We start from the raw sequence: 16,308 nt of genomic DNA, 5'->3' as shown, positions 1-16,308 counted from the left end.
ATGTCAATGAAAGATGTGCAATTTCGTACATGCAGTCCCACATATAGACAACGGTGATGGATAAATGACCTTGTCCTTCAAGGAGACAGCGTATTTATAACACAGCAGGGAGCCAATGATTCAATTATTCTGTCAAATGGTTCCTGGATGACCAAGCGACATCTGCTTTAATGCCAGAAGGGAGTAAATCAAAATCCTTCCACAAAGCCTAAAATATGCAAGTTTTTCAACAGAAGCAGCCAAATTATCCGATGAATAAACTGAAAAAAAAAGAAATTACCTTCCTCCTCTCCTTAATATTCCTCCTGTAGTTCTGAAGACTTCCAATCATAACACATGATTTCAATATAATTCACTTAATGTAGGCTCCTTAAATATATCCACAACTATTGAAGTCCTACTCAAACAAACAGCAGTGTAGTGCAGATGGTGACTCGATTTGCAATTATTATTAGCATCTTGAAGAACACCATACACAGCCTACCCTCCTCCTATCCGTAAGAAGAGCATACATGTCCACCTTCGCTTTTCTATCGAGGACAAGTGTGCTCTCGGGGGCATATAGTTTACCAAAGGTGCGCTAAACACTCGTCCATCGGTTCCAATCGAAGGATACAGACTTGATAAACAAGATACGTCCCCGCAGCCGAAAAAGTTATCAGGGTTGGCCGTGGACCGGACTGACGCACCTTGAATGCATGCCAATCATGGCGATGAGAAACAAGGGATAATCATCATCCAGTGAGCTGTGATTGGGTTGTAATGGGGTCAATGGCTCTCCCAGGTATGGACTCACCTCTGGGTGAATCCAATCAACAATTTTTGCACCCCAGATATATTGTTTTAAAGCACATTCGGTTGAAAACACAGGTAATAATCACGAAAAAATTTCTAATAATTGTTGAGAATGCTATCCCGAAGAGCCAGACACACAACAAAAGGAAAGGGGTCTTATTTTGAAATATTGCTCAGCCAAAATCATCATTACAGGACTATGGATCTGAATTGAAATGGTACACAGGCAATGCAGCATTACCTTAAAGTCTATGGCAAAAATTAAAACAAATCAATTGTATCGTTCCATGTTATAAAGCCAAAATAAAACAAAGAAAGACAGGATTTGGATAGAATACTGATTTTAACTTAAAGGGGTGGTCCAGGCTGAAAATATTTATATCTTAATACACAGAATAGAATTCACTGAGCAAAACGCCAAAAATTTCATCAAAATCGGATAACAAATAACAAAGTTATTGAAGTTTAAAGTTTAGCAATATTTTGTGAAAACAGTCGTCATGAATATTCATTAGGCGAGCTGATGATGTCACATCTCCACTTTCTGTTTTCTTATGTTATTACATGAAATCATATTTTTTTTATTATTTCATACTTGTGTGAATAATATGTCTCCCTTATAATGAAATAAGTTGCAGCAATAAATATCTAATGCCCTAAATGAGTTGTCAATCCAAGTTTTCTAGTTCTTGGAGGAAAAAATTTGAATAAACCTAATTTCATATAATAAAATACAAAAGAACAAGTGGAGACGTGACATCATCAGCCCACCTAATGAATATTCATGACGACTGTTTTTACAAAATATTACTGAACTTTAAAATTCAATAACTTTGCTATTTGTTGTCCGATTTTGACGAAATTTTCGGCATTTTGCTCAGTGAATTCTACTCTATTTATTATGCTATAAATACTTTCAGCCTGGACCACCCCTTTAAAAAACACTCTTTTGCAGAAACGAATTGAACAGAAGGCAGGTCTCGTTATAAGAACCAGGATTTCAATCTACTTGGACAAAACAGCCTCGGCATTAATATTTCTAGACATCTCAAAAGATTCTTTCCAGATTGCCAATAAGAAAAATTCATAAGAAAAATAGAAAGATTGCTATGCACTTGGCAACAAATATTCCCACAAATCTTATAGAAAACAAAACACAAACAAAAATCCTCAAGGAAAAATGTTCAATATTAGCAGAAAGCAAAGCCCATATCCATTTAAACCTTGAAACTCCACTGTTAAAATCCAAGGAAGAAGTATTCAGAACTAAAAAGAAAGGGCTTCACTTTACAAAGGCTGCACAATTGAATATGAATTCATCAAGCATATATACATGTACCATGAAATTCCACTTCTGTAAAAACTAATCCCAGCAGAGATAATAATACAGTTTATCACACACTTATTTTGAGTTTTTAGAAACCTAAAAAAATAAATACCACAAAACCCTTGCCACAAACAACAAAACGACGAAGACACAACAAAGGTTACGAACCTGAATCTGCAAACATCATCTAAACTTCTAAATCATTTTTGAGCCAGCAAAAGAAAAGAAAAAAAAAATCAAAGTAGAAATGAATATAAATCCAACATGGTGTCCAAGCAAATTTTTTTTAATAAGACAACTCCAGGAAAATGCTAAGCTTGTTTTCTCTGCCACGAACACAGTAAACGATATCATCAAATATTGTCATGAACTCTGCAAGTTTCATATCAAATCGGAAAGTGATTTTGGTTGTGAAAGGTTGACCTTTTACCTATACAGAAGAAAAAGAGCAAGACAAAGGTTGCGACAAAGAGGCAGAGAAAAGAAATAAATAGAGAGGAAGAGTGACAGAGGTTGAAACTATTTCTTGTGCCCTATCATCTTTCTGTCATAATATCCCCTGCAGTGAGAAGCGGAGATTGGAAAACTTTCATATCTCAACAAGCATCATAATACTAGTAATGTAATTCACAGGTGGAGGAATATACTGTATCTGTCTGACTACAAGGATAAAACATACATAGAAAGTGAGAGAAAGGGAGAGAGAGAGTGAGAGATGAAGGGGGGGGGGGTAGATTGCAAACAGATTTCCAAAGATAAACAAAGTAAGAATTCAAACAATAACTGCATATCAAATCAGTTAAATTTTTTGTTTACAATGAATTTGGAAACTGTTTTATCACTTAAAGGACAAGTCCACCCCAACAAAAACTTGATTTGAATAAAAAGAGAAAAATTCAACAAGCATAACACTGAAAATTTCATCAAAATCAGATGTAAAATAAGAATGTTTTGGCATTTTAAAGTTTCGCTTATTTTCAACAAAATAGTTATATGAACGAGCCAGTTACATCCAATTGAGAGAGTTGATGACATCACTCACTCACCATTTCTTTTGTATTTTATTATATGAAATATGAAATATTTTTATTTTCTCGTCATTGTCATGTGAAATGAAGTTTCATTCCTCCCTGAACACGTGGAATTCCATTATTTTAACATTTTGTGCTTCAGGCAATGAGGTCCTAATCATCAAATTCGTAAAAATTGAAATATTGTATAATTCAAACAATAAAAAACAAAAGAAATAGTGAGTGAGCGACGTCATTGACTCTCTCATTTGGATGTAACTGGCTCGTTCATATAACTATTTTGTTGAAAATAAGCGAAACTTTGAAATGTCATAACTTTCTTATTTTACATCCGATTTTGATGAAATTTTCAGCATTGTGCTTGTCTGATTTTTCTCTATTGATTTAAATCAAAATTTTTCTGAGGTGGACTTGACCTTTAACATAATCATCAACCATACAATCTGACATCTTATACACTACCAGGCTAGACCTAACTGTGAAACATAAACCTTCAATTCAAGAAATTGCCAGGCATTACATAATAGTGTGGTATCGTTTGACAATACAAGGTTTCTTCCATATTTGGATGTAGAATGCCCTTGGAAGAGAGGTCAAGAAATCACACACTTTAGACGTGTCTGCGCTAAACGGTGTAGTCGTAAGGCTTGCTCGCTTGCCAAATGAAATCACGGAGATGGGCCGTCTTGATTTTGCATCTCCGCGGAGGATGGGAGTATTAACTCCGACACACGTCTGTATACAGGGATGAGTGAGATGCATTAAATGCCATGTGTTAATTAGCATTCCACTCTATGGAGCAATGCTTAATGTGTAGTCTCAGTAAACAGACTTTCAACTAACCTTTCAAGAGTAATTGCAATGAGCGACAATATCAAGAGAAAGTATTTGAAACAAAGGTGATTACATACATTGAAATTAAAAAAAATCTAGATTTGGTATATTCTGATGTAGTTAGTTGAGTCCAACATGGTGAAACTGAGAAATTTATGGCTGAAAATTGTCAAATCAGAACAGTATTTATAAAAGGTAAAAATAAGAATATTCTACTTCCACTGTACCACCACAACTACGGTACTACTTCTTCAACTTTGACTACTTCCTCAACTACATGTAAGTACTACTACTACTTCTGCTGCTGCTAACTACTACTACTACTACTACTACTACTACTACTACTACTACTACTACTACTACTACTACTACTACTACTACTACTACTACTACTACTACTACTACTACTACTACTACTACTACTACTACTACTACTACTACTACTACTACTACTACTACTACTACTACTACTACTACTACTACTACTACTACTACTACTACTACTACTACTACTACTACTACTACTACTACTACTACTACTACTACTACTACTTCTGCTGCTGCTAAGTACTACTACTACTTCTGCTGCTGCTAAGTACTACTATTACTACTACTACTACTACTACTACTACTACTACTACTACTACTACTACTACTACTACTTCTGCTGCTGCTAAGTACTACTATTACTACTACTACTACTACTACTACTACTACTACTACTACTACTTCTTCTGCTAAGTACTAATACTACTTCTGCTGCTGCTAAGTACTACTACTACTACTACTACTACTACTACTACTACTACTACTACTACTACTTCTACTAGTAGTACTACTACTACAACTGCTGCTGCTGCTAAGCACTAGTACTACTACTACTAAAACTGATAATGCAACTTATGATTTAACATAATATTAATATGATGCAAATATTAATTACTAAAAAGGGCTTCATACCACTGAAATGCAGATCCATACCATCTTGCCATACAAATCATAGACGAACTATCCGGACTGTTAAAGTTCCCCTTAATATCTACCATTGAATTAAACGTCTTGCTGTGAGGCTAGATAAATGCATGTCTCTATTATTGCAAGGTCTGAGAACAACAAATCAACAGAGATAAATCGCTAGACGCTTCACATGCCAGCCATTTCGTCATATCCAAAGGAAGCAACATACTACGTCCACATCTGCATTAGATCCGGCATTTGCCCGTCCAGTCTTCGCGGTAAAACCTGTGGGGAATGGCTGATCAATGGCTCCAAGATCCTGCAAAGTCTGGAAAAGAACTTCCAGCATTTGAAGGCTGGCTGTACATCCAAGTAGAACTCGAAAGCTATCTTAATGGCTATGGTAATGCATACAAAAACCAGTGCAGGTATACCGGGATGAAAGGCACTCGAAATGCACTCGAAATCTACTCGACAGGTACATGAAATCTACGATGGTGGATGGCAGGGGCTGAGAATTGGGCTTCAATCACATACCAAGAGCGATTGCCACATTTACACTGGTACAAATCAGAAATTATTACCACATGCTGTGAGTAGGGTGAATATCAGGAGTGCTATGTTTATGGTCTAAAGTCGCGTTCACACAATTTTATGCAGGAATTACAAACATCAATCACAAGAACCTTCAAAGATGAAATAAATGAACAATAAGTGATTTTCATTGACTACTGTGGAGTTGTTATGAGCTACTGAAATCCTTGCATCTCACTGGCTCAAAGCAAACCTTTCGGTGGAAATCACTGACAAAATACATGAATGCAATGCTCACCACAAATTGAAACTTCAGCGTTATACTATGTAACACGGTTACTGCAGAGAAAATCCAAGCAATATTGCATCAATACTGATACTCCTTCAAAACATAGAGCTTCATAGCAGTCTGACCCTGGAAGTAAAAGTCAACTTGGGGTAAATACAGCGATGTCCTTACCAGAAGCAGGCCACTATAATGATGTCTTAAAGTTATGATGGAGATCTCTCAAGATATTGCGCAATTTCTCACATTAGAATACAAAACATACCGATTTCATTGCACAGTCTCACGTTTGCATTTTATGAAAAGACAATGAGTTTCTATGGCAATCAAAAGTAGTCTGAATGCAACCATGATTCCAAGTGAATGTCTTTGAATTCCGCGACTCCAAACGTAAAACTGGAAGTTTGAACACAACCATAGAATAAGATATGAAAGGAAAAAGTTTGTGGAATTTACATTAGACTACATGTAGAACCCATTTGGTTTGGATACTATAGAGTATTTGAAAAGTTTTGATTAGGGTCATTCTAACAGCAATCAAATTTAACCTCTCAAATTGGAAAGAAATAGATCAGCATAAATCATGGACAACATACTTGATTTTATTTCTATCGCTATATACGTGACTAAAAGTGGGTAGTGCTGCTTCCTAGGTAATTTATCATGTCATTTTTTAATCTACGTTATTATAAAACATCATTTGGGATGGCGGCTCTCTTATCTTTAACAGTTGATCTTCATAATTGGAAAAAATGGGTCAGCATAAATCATGGACAATATACTTAACTCAGTGTAAATAGTGCTTCCAAAATATAGGTTATACATATATCATACAATTCTCTTTATAGGTGTAATCTTATTAACATTATTTGGGATGGCTCTCTTATTCTATCTATCTACCTACCTACCTATCTACCTATCTATCTATCTACCTATCTACCTATCTACCTACCTATTTACCTACCTACCTACCTACCTACCTATCTATCTATCTATCTACCTATCTACCTATCTATCTGTCTGTCTGTCAATCGATCTATCTATCTATCCATTCATTTATTTATTTGTTTATCTATTTATTTATTTCAATTTATTTATTCATTTTTTTCTTGGGGGGGGGGATTTTTAGCTATTTCACATTTTTCTGAGCTGCATCGATCTGGGGCCCCCGTTTCATAAAGCTTTTGATAATTACAAACTTGCAATAGCAGTTAAAAGCTACTGAAATCATTCCATCTGATTGGATGATGTTGAAATCATTAAAGAAATTGTGAATTTGTTATTGTAACAAGTCTTTGTGAAACGGACACATGGACTACCTGAGGTGAATTAATAAAAGGGACAGCATTCTCTATTCAACTATTGTACCCAGGGGTGTGAGTGGTCACAAAAAGATCTGAAAAAAGCTGAAGTGTCTTAAAAAAAAGTCTGAAATAGAAAGAGTTCCCATACTTTTTGTACAGAGGAAAGCCAAAATAAGCAGAAATTAAGCTGAAAATCGAAAAAAAAAATCTGAACTCTCACACCAGCGCACCTTTAACATTCCCCCAGTCCCTGGCCAGCCGATACCCTGCTTGTCTAATGGACAAATAAGCCCCAATTACTTGGAGAATTTGCAAATCTAAGACACCATACCTTTCCCCGAAGGATCAATTCTGTTTTGGCTGGTAGGAGCTCAAACACCATCTAGCAGAGTGTGACTGGTCTCTTTGTCTGATCATCATCTAGTACTAGACTCTATCAAGAGATGTCACTAATGGAAACTCATAAATTGTAAAATATCGTGTTTTTTATTATTCGTTTCAATGAAAATTTCAATGTAAAAAATAACTTTAGAATATCATAGAGGTTACAAGATAGGACCCCCCCCCCAAAGAAAAAATGTTTACGTCTTCATAGAAGATGTTATGTAAGCTTGCATGGTAGACCAATAATGAAATATAAATGAACCACTGCATAGAACAGGTGACATAACTTGTAGGTTACATTAATTTATATGATAGGGAAAGCTTCTACTACACTCTTTGCTTTTAACTTATTGGTATTATTTGACCCGTCGCCAAATACCAAACATGACTGACCTTCGTTGTTAATCTTTAATTGGGATAACAAGCTTATTTTAAAACAACTTTACAAATTTACAATAACAGATGAAAGCTACTGAAATCTTTCAAACTGATTGGCTGATAATAAGTTTGTTATTTGTTATAGAAATGTTTTAATTTTTTTATTTACTATTATAAATTGAAAAGTGGACCTGCTCATGAGCAAACTGAACTTACGAAACGGCTTATTCACACCAACATGACTCTAGAAAGTATACCACAAAATACATGAAGCTACTTCTACTAGTAGAAAATACAGAAGTGCAGCTCTCACATGTCAATACGTAAAACGAAGAAATAGATAAAACCAGTGAAGATGAAAAGTCCTTTTCCAGGGATGAGGGTAGCGACTCACCAGCACAAAGGCATCCACAATTGTAAACAAACGTGATGCGGAACACTGGAAATATGTACAGAGCAATACTTCCTGAACAGACAGTTCCTCAATCGGATTCCTGTCCATGGAATCGTCATGCAAATGTTCACAACATTTCCCCCATCAACCGTGAATACTTGCATCTCCAAAGAAATGCACAACTGCTAAACACACACAACGCAATTTATAACACCCGATGTAATTTACAAAACATCACTGTGTTGGCCAATAGCACACTGCATGATGTAAACTATATACAACCACAAGCATCCATTTAAGTAATCAACACCTTGTCCAATGACGAGAATCAGCCTCAAGAAGAAAACTGCCTTCCCCTCTGCTTTTATGTTTACTATCGTAGAGGATTTTACGCCGATAGTAGATTTCACCTGCTTTCGCATGCATCCTCCCTCCTTCCCTTCATGACTGAACCGTTGCCATGGCAATTGGTGAATTGGGCTCAGATGTTTTTTTGTGATCCTAAAATAGACGTAACTTGACAATAGTTTGAAGTATTGTGGTGCCTGATTTTTCCTTCCTCCTGAGAAAATTATATATTTAACGTCATTACAGGATATTAATACTACCCTTGGGGGATGGCTTAAATAGTAACTTGCCAGATAATCTGAAGCTCTATGGGATTGTGTGTATTATTTAATGTCAATTAACGGCAAAGGCATGTTAAGAGCTAAAATATATAAAATAGCTTCGGACAGACTAAGAAGTATCCATGTAGAGAGACTTTAAATTTGCAACCTGAAATTAATGCAAAAATAAAAAAGGAACACCCGATTTTCCCTTTTGTCCAAATTTCCCAGAATACTTTACAAAGTTATGATGAAGACACTGACATTTCAAAAACTTAACCGCGATTTTTAATTTGAAGCAACACCATTTTATTGTCTTGCCTGCACAGTAAAGGCGAGGCAATAAAACACAAATTACTTATGTTTCTGGCAATTTCTTGTACGTAATTAGAGGTGAATTGGCCTGGACCGTTAACAGGGTTGAATGTACTTTGTTTGTATCTTGTGTTATGTAATAGTATGCGTATGAAATACCAACATGACATGGGTGCTAAAGACCATTGTTATTATTATCTACATCTTTCTACTTCAGCTCATAATGATCAAATAATCATTGATCCCATTTGGTTTGCAAAAGTCAAGTGCTTCTTCACGCCAAGCTTTCTAGAACACCCCCCCCCCCCATACTGGAAGATTACCTCATTGACATTTGATATTAGGAGGCTCTAACGCTGATAGTTGAATAAACATTGATTTCTTTTCATCAAAGCAAATAGATATGATAGTATCCCAAAGAAGATAATGGGTGGATTGAACACCATTCTATACTTCTGACACAGTGACCTTATCAGAAACAGAAATACCAGCAAAGAAATAGTAAAGATTCACTCTGGACATTTCAATATATTACTCCTATAGGAATGGCTATATAAATATAAACGGCCGTCACACCTAAACGTAAGCTAAAGCTAGTATATGTACATATGCCAAGCAATTATATAATTTCTATTTCACTGCTTCTCAATCTTAATTCATATCCATATTCCTAGTACTTGTTTCATATATCTCTTCACATTAAAAGTATGATTGACTTAAAAAATGACTTTAAAAAATGACTAGTGATCCTTTCTTCGGCACTTAATCAACATGGATGGAAATTTGGTGTATACCAAGGATCACCAGTCGTTCATAAAGTCGCTCATAACTTTCGGAAACACCTTTCACCAAATCATGTGTCAATTTCAAAGGAGTAACATCCATGTACATACCAGGCAGTAAAGTGTCTCAAAACCTACTGCCCTTACCCTGTACAGTAAACTGTATTGTATATGTACAAAGAACAGAGGATTGGGGAGGCTATGAAAGATGTTTTCCAATTGAGGATTCCATTTGGCAATTTTGCAAGGGTAAACTGAATTTCTTATGAACTGTTCATAGAACAAGAATCTTGACAAGAAGTTTAATAGACACGTATGTAGTCCAATGCACCTCAAATTTCCACATTGATAGATGCTAAATAAAGATTGGATTGAGAAAGCACCTTGCACAGATATTCAATAATCACTATCATAACTTTGTTTTGCAAAATATCTTTATTTCCATTGAATTATGCAACTTTGAATAATGCTCAATGTACCTCATAAAATCAAGTGAATGGATGCCATCCAAAGAATGGGTGAGCATCTTGACAAGATCTTCATTTCTCCAATGACATATCCAAAATATACAAAATTCCAAAGAGTTGTGCAACCATAGCAAAGTTCTGTTCATCGAAGGGAAATAGAGGCATATCTGAAACACACATAATTCAATGTATTTTGAAGGATGCTAATTAAGACCAGTATACCATCTCAATACACACATTTGAAAGATTTGTGCAACCGTGTATACCGTTCCACAAAGTGGAATCGGTGCACATCCTAACACATAGAATAGATGTTGCGGGATCCTGACCGAAGACCAACATAAAGCAGCACAACCTTGTAAAGCTCTTTGATCCAAAACATACACTTAACAATCCCAAGAAGTTATGCAACCAACGTTACAACTCTGCAAAGTTGAAATTTGTACATGTTCCATATATATATACACAGACACAATAGAACAGATGTTGAGGGATGCCATCCGAAGAAAATGGTATGCATCTCAATCTGATAAATCCTTCATTTCTCCCTCTTGATCCAAAACATGTGTTGAAATCAAATATAAATGTGCGCATGTGTACGTGTATAGAACCTGGAGAGCAAATGGAATGAACGTTGAGGGATGCAATCTTCAGACCGGTTCCAGACTAGCTAGTAGCATCTCGGCCTGGTCTCGGAATCCAGAACATGCTACCGGTATTACATGGTATCAATCGAGGAGTTCATCAAGGAAAGGTCACCATTCTAAACTTTCCCAGACTGGAGTGCATACCAAGCTTCAACTCGCTCCCTCCTACTCTAGTCTTAGCACAAAGACTCCTGGGAAAAAGTGACACAAATCTTAGCGATCAATTTAGTGTAAATGATTGTAAAGCGTGAATAATGAATACAATTAAATATAAAATCAGCCCTACTAAAACATCAATGAAGATATTTGAAAATCAAATTAGACTAACTGTTCTAATGAAACAAGAAAATCAAATGCCACCTTCATTTCAAACAAAGCAATAGACTATGATTATACACATGATCTATATGTTCATCATTTTATGCTATTCTTTTATTGAGCTCTGCAAGGTCTGTTATACGCAAACCTCAATTAAATACGTTTTTTAAAGCCTATCAAAGACAAAATACCGTAGTGAAATGGTGTTATTCCAAACTTGGGGATATTCTAGGAAAGCAGTAAAACCATGAAAAAGCAAAATAATACAAATAAAAAAAAAACATTTGAATCACTAAATGCATGAGCTGGACCTTTTCTTTTTTATCCACAGATTCAAAATCATTACAAATCAATTTCACAATAAGGCGTAACTCAGAAGCAAATGGATACGTGTTCAAGTACAATCTATTGGACATGACTTAAGATGGCAGCATTGCATTTAGATTATCATGCTCAATCCATCTATATGTACATCCATAATAACCTTGTTCCAGATCACACATAAAAAAAAATGATATATTTTTCTCAATTTTCAAACTCAAGATCTGTTCTCATTTTCTTTCTTTTTATTTAATGCAAAGAATAATACAAAATTTCAAAGGGAAAGATTGATCAACATCCTTTTCCACAAAACAGGCAATAATATTTCTGGCAAGTCTCTTTGTCAATGCATGGCAAAGTACAAACTGCATAGCGCCATCACTTGTTGGAAAATACACAACTTGTCTGCTAGAGTTTCAGCAGGCCTGCAAAGTCACATGTGTTCTTTGGACATCTATCCACGTGGGCCAAACTTTCATTAAATCGATCATCTAATACCCTTTTCATAAACCTATCCTCCAATTAGCCGCCTAAGAGTAATGCAGATAATTCAATAAAAATTGCGTTCATAAACCCCGAAAATAAGCCGCATTATTTTTACGAGCGCCCGTCCTGAAAAAGGCGGATAATCGCCATGACAACTGGACACACCCCCTCCGATGCGGTTGTGTTGGAAAAGGGTGACCTTGTGACCGCACCATGGCAATTATCCGCATTATTTGGAAATGCGTTCATAAACTCAAAATCTTATCCCGATGCTGCTATTATGCGGATAATAGCAGCATCAGAGTAATGCGGATAACTCTTGTCCTCCTCCAATTTTACGACCAAATTATGCTGCTATTAGCCGCCTAATTCATTTTAATTGGGTTTATGAAAGGGGTATAAAATAAAGTCAAGCTTTGTTATGTGCTAAATCAAATTTTTTTTTTACTCCATTAAATAGTGATTAAAACATACCCTTGAAAAATTGATCATGTATCTAGTCAGTAGTGATGCTTCCAAAACTACATGTACATGTACTTTTACATTGTTTATGTTATGAAATAGATCAGTCAATAAATAATTAATCAATCAATATGGCCATATATATCTTGATCCGAGCATTATTCACGAATTGGAATTATGTTATACCTAATACATTGTATATAATAATCTGATTTAAATTTGCCATTTTTGTGACATCACTTCATATCCAACATTGTACTTTTATTCTATGAAAGAATATACAAGAATAAAACAAATTTCTGTTTTTAGAAATGCATTGTTTCTATGTATTTGGAAAGGTGACGTTTTGATTAATAATGGTTCTTCAAAAGTCTGTAACTGATGTACTGGGGAAGGTTGTTCCATAAATTTGGTACCATTTTTTACAAGCTCTATTACGGAATGCCACAACTAGATTTCAAATAACATTCATTTCTGACGGATACTGTGAACAAAGAATTGGGCTAAAAAATACATTTAAAAATAAAAAAGGAAAATTTCAAAATATCTCCAAACTGGTCGCATGAAACATTGATGACTTTCTCTGAAGTGATAAGTTTATATTGTGCATTCTCTTTCCCTTAAAAAGAATAAAAAAATATTTATAGAATCGTCAAGTTATGTTTGATTCTCATAGCCCTGCTAGGTCTGCAAACTTCTGGAAATATAACTACATGTAGTATTCTTTGATCCCCAAACTGTATTCATTGATAAAATATGCAATGCTGTTGCAGATGGAAAAAAAAACCCATTGAAACATATGAATATCTCACCTATTCTCATTAGCACCCTCGTTAAACTGGTTTTAGCATGAGGACACAACCGATCGTCGGGAAGCGATCTTTGCACATTTTGAGCGTGCTACTCCACACACATGTCACCCCCACATGTAGCGTTCCCATAGCAACAAGGCCACTTTTTGTGAAGTGGTTTTAAAAAACACTTTCGGCTGATCAAATGGGAATGCTGGCAAAGAGATCTTTCAAACTGGTCTCCTGAACCGATTTCCAGTAAATTAGTTTTACAAAGTACTGTATAACGGTATCCTCATGACATTGGTTCATGTTGCTATGATTGGAAAACAAAATCAGTAACTTAATTCATCCAATTACCTTAACTCGTGTAATTTTTTTTCAAAATCATTTTTTATGAAGAAAAAATGTCCCAATATTCTGTTGCAAAATGTATAAAATAGGGCAAAAATGTATTGGTTGGCAGCTCTGCTAAGGCTTCTATAAATACTAAGATAATGTATGCTGCTAGCAAGCACATAAATAGAAACATATTTATCATCATTATTAAACTTGCTTTGCAGACTCAATTCAAGACAACTTCTCCTTTACGATGAAGAATTGTAATACAGAGGCAGGCAAGAATTTTAATCCAAGTGTCTGATGCTTAAGACTACATGGAGCTTATCTAACAATATCGCCAGCCCTGGGCGCCGAGCAAATGGCGAGTATGTTTATTCTTGTTTATGATATGAGATATTAAGAATAATCTCTTCCTTTCAGCCGTGGGCCAGGCGAAGATTGGTCGCAATTATCTCTAATGAAACCGGGTTTGCCTCAGGAAGAATTTAAGCCTAAATCTCACAAGGGATAATGCATTGTGTGAAGCATTACTCTGCATACTTTATCACCATTTATTATCAATTAAATGGCAATATTATCACTGGTACGTGGTAATATGATAAATCACTGGTATATTTTTCTACCTTTTTAGGCAGTCAATAAACTTTTACATTTGTCCATGATTACAATAAAAATCACCTTTCCAGCAACTGTTGTATAACATCATAATACTTTGGGGTCAGACAGGAATCACCTGTGCTTCTGGGGGCGTAGTGGTAATGACTCTTTTCTTTCAGAGGGACATGGGTTCGAATCCCAGCCATGGCGTGTCTTCCTTCAGCAAGAAATTGACCCACATTGTGCTGCACTTGACCCAGGTGAGGTGAATGGGTACCCAGTATGATTTATTCCTTGGCAGTTTAGCGCTGATATGGCGGCTCAGCTACCGTCGGGATGATGCCAAGTATCAAAGCGCAGTTGAGTATTATGCACATATAAACTGTGATATATTAATGGACATACTATATATTATTAGAACTACAGGCTAAGCGGCCATCTTGAGCAGTCGTTGCCTTTGAATGTAAATGCTGCTTGTCATCATTTTATGAAACAAGTTGTCAGTAATTTTCACAGACTGTTGTTATAAGCTTTGGAAATGCTTGCATTTGATTGGCTCAATGCAAATTTGTCAGTGAAACTCACCGTTTGCTTCACGAACCTCTCCCCCTAGTGTGAGCGTGTCTTTAATATATGTAAGCAGATAAAGTAATTTTATCACCACGATAACAATGGTAATGTAAACATGCCCTATCTTGAAAGGTTAAGTCAAGAATAAAGAGTCATGAAATTGATAACTGTTATCGTAGTTCAGACTTCTCCGATGATACAGTGATAATATAAACAGTATGTACATCATGTACATGCATTGAATACCGTGTTGAATGACCAAATTTTCTGTGTGGCTGTGTGCATCAATGGGGAAAGGGGGGGGGGGGTTGTTCTCCTTTTTTCTGTTACTTATAAGGAATCAGCACTTTTAAAAAGTTCATTAAGATGTATAAAAGGTGTGTTAAGGTGTGTAACACAAAAAGTTGAACTTGTGACATGTATTCATGCTTAAATGCAAAAATTGTAGGTAAATTTCACCGAAATGTATAGCAGATCAATGTATTTTTTCTTTGGCTATCGAGTAAACAGGCCAGCAATCAGAATGATATTCACAACAAATCGCACTTATGATTGATTAGGAATGGAGCTGACATTTATTCAGTGATGAATTCAATGAATTCCAAATAAATGCACATAGACTAGGCGGTGCTGCACCATCCAGACTTTGCTCAATATTGAGATTTTAGCCCGATTGGCCCTCTTCATGATTAATCTTGAGATTAAAGAAACCCCGTCTCCACTATCGCAGGAGGAGCTACTCCTGCTCGAGCGAGGCATCAATGCATTATGGTCTGACGCCGTGAATAAATAATCCCGAGTGCGTCTGGACCTACAAATTAGCGCGAAAATTCGAAAAAATAGCGCGCTATTTTGCAAATAATCCCAAGTTGACTTGGGATTGCAATCTCGAGATTAATCCTACGAACTAGCACGATAATTGCGTCTCCATTGCAAATAATCTCAAGATTGTTCAGATCTGGATAATTTGCCAGATCAGAAATAGCGTGCTAATTTCAAAACTCGGGATGGTGCAGACGGCCCTACTTTGAAGTTTGACCAGCTATAGAGCTGAACCTTGCTGATTTGAATTTAAGGTTTATAGACCTTTTTTAATTAACATTGAGTTAATCCTTTAGATTATAAATCTAGTGTTATCAATCCAATACTACCAAGATTATGGATGGCTACTGATTAGCCTCAATAGGGCCGTCTGCACCATCCCGAGTTTTCAAATTAGCGCGATATTTCTGATCCGGCAAATTATCCCGATCTGAACAATCTCGATATTATTTGCAATGGAGACGCAATTATTGCGCTAGTTTGTAGGATTAATCTCGAGATTGCAATCCCAAGTCAACTTGGGATTATTTGCAAAACAGCGCGCTATTTCACGAAT

Source organism: Lytechinus variegatus, chromosome 16, assembly GCF_018143015.1.
Source record: "Lytechinus variegatus isolate NC3 chromosome 16, Lvar_3.0, whole genome shotgun sequence".
NCBI classification, from domain to species: Eukaryota; Metazoa; Echinodermata; class Echinoidea; order Temnopleuroida; family Toxopneustidae; genus Lytechinus; species Lytechinus variegatus.
This window is presented reverse-complemented; position numbering follows the sequence as displayed.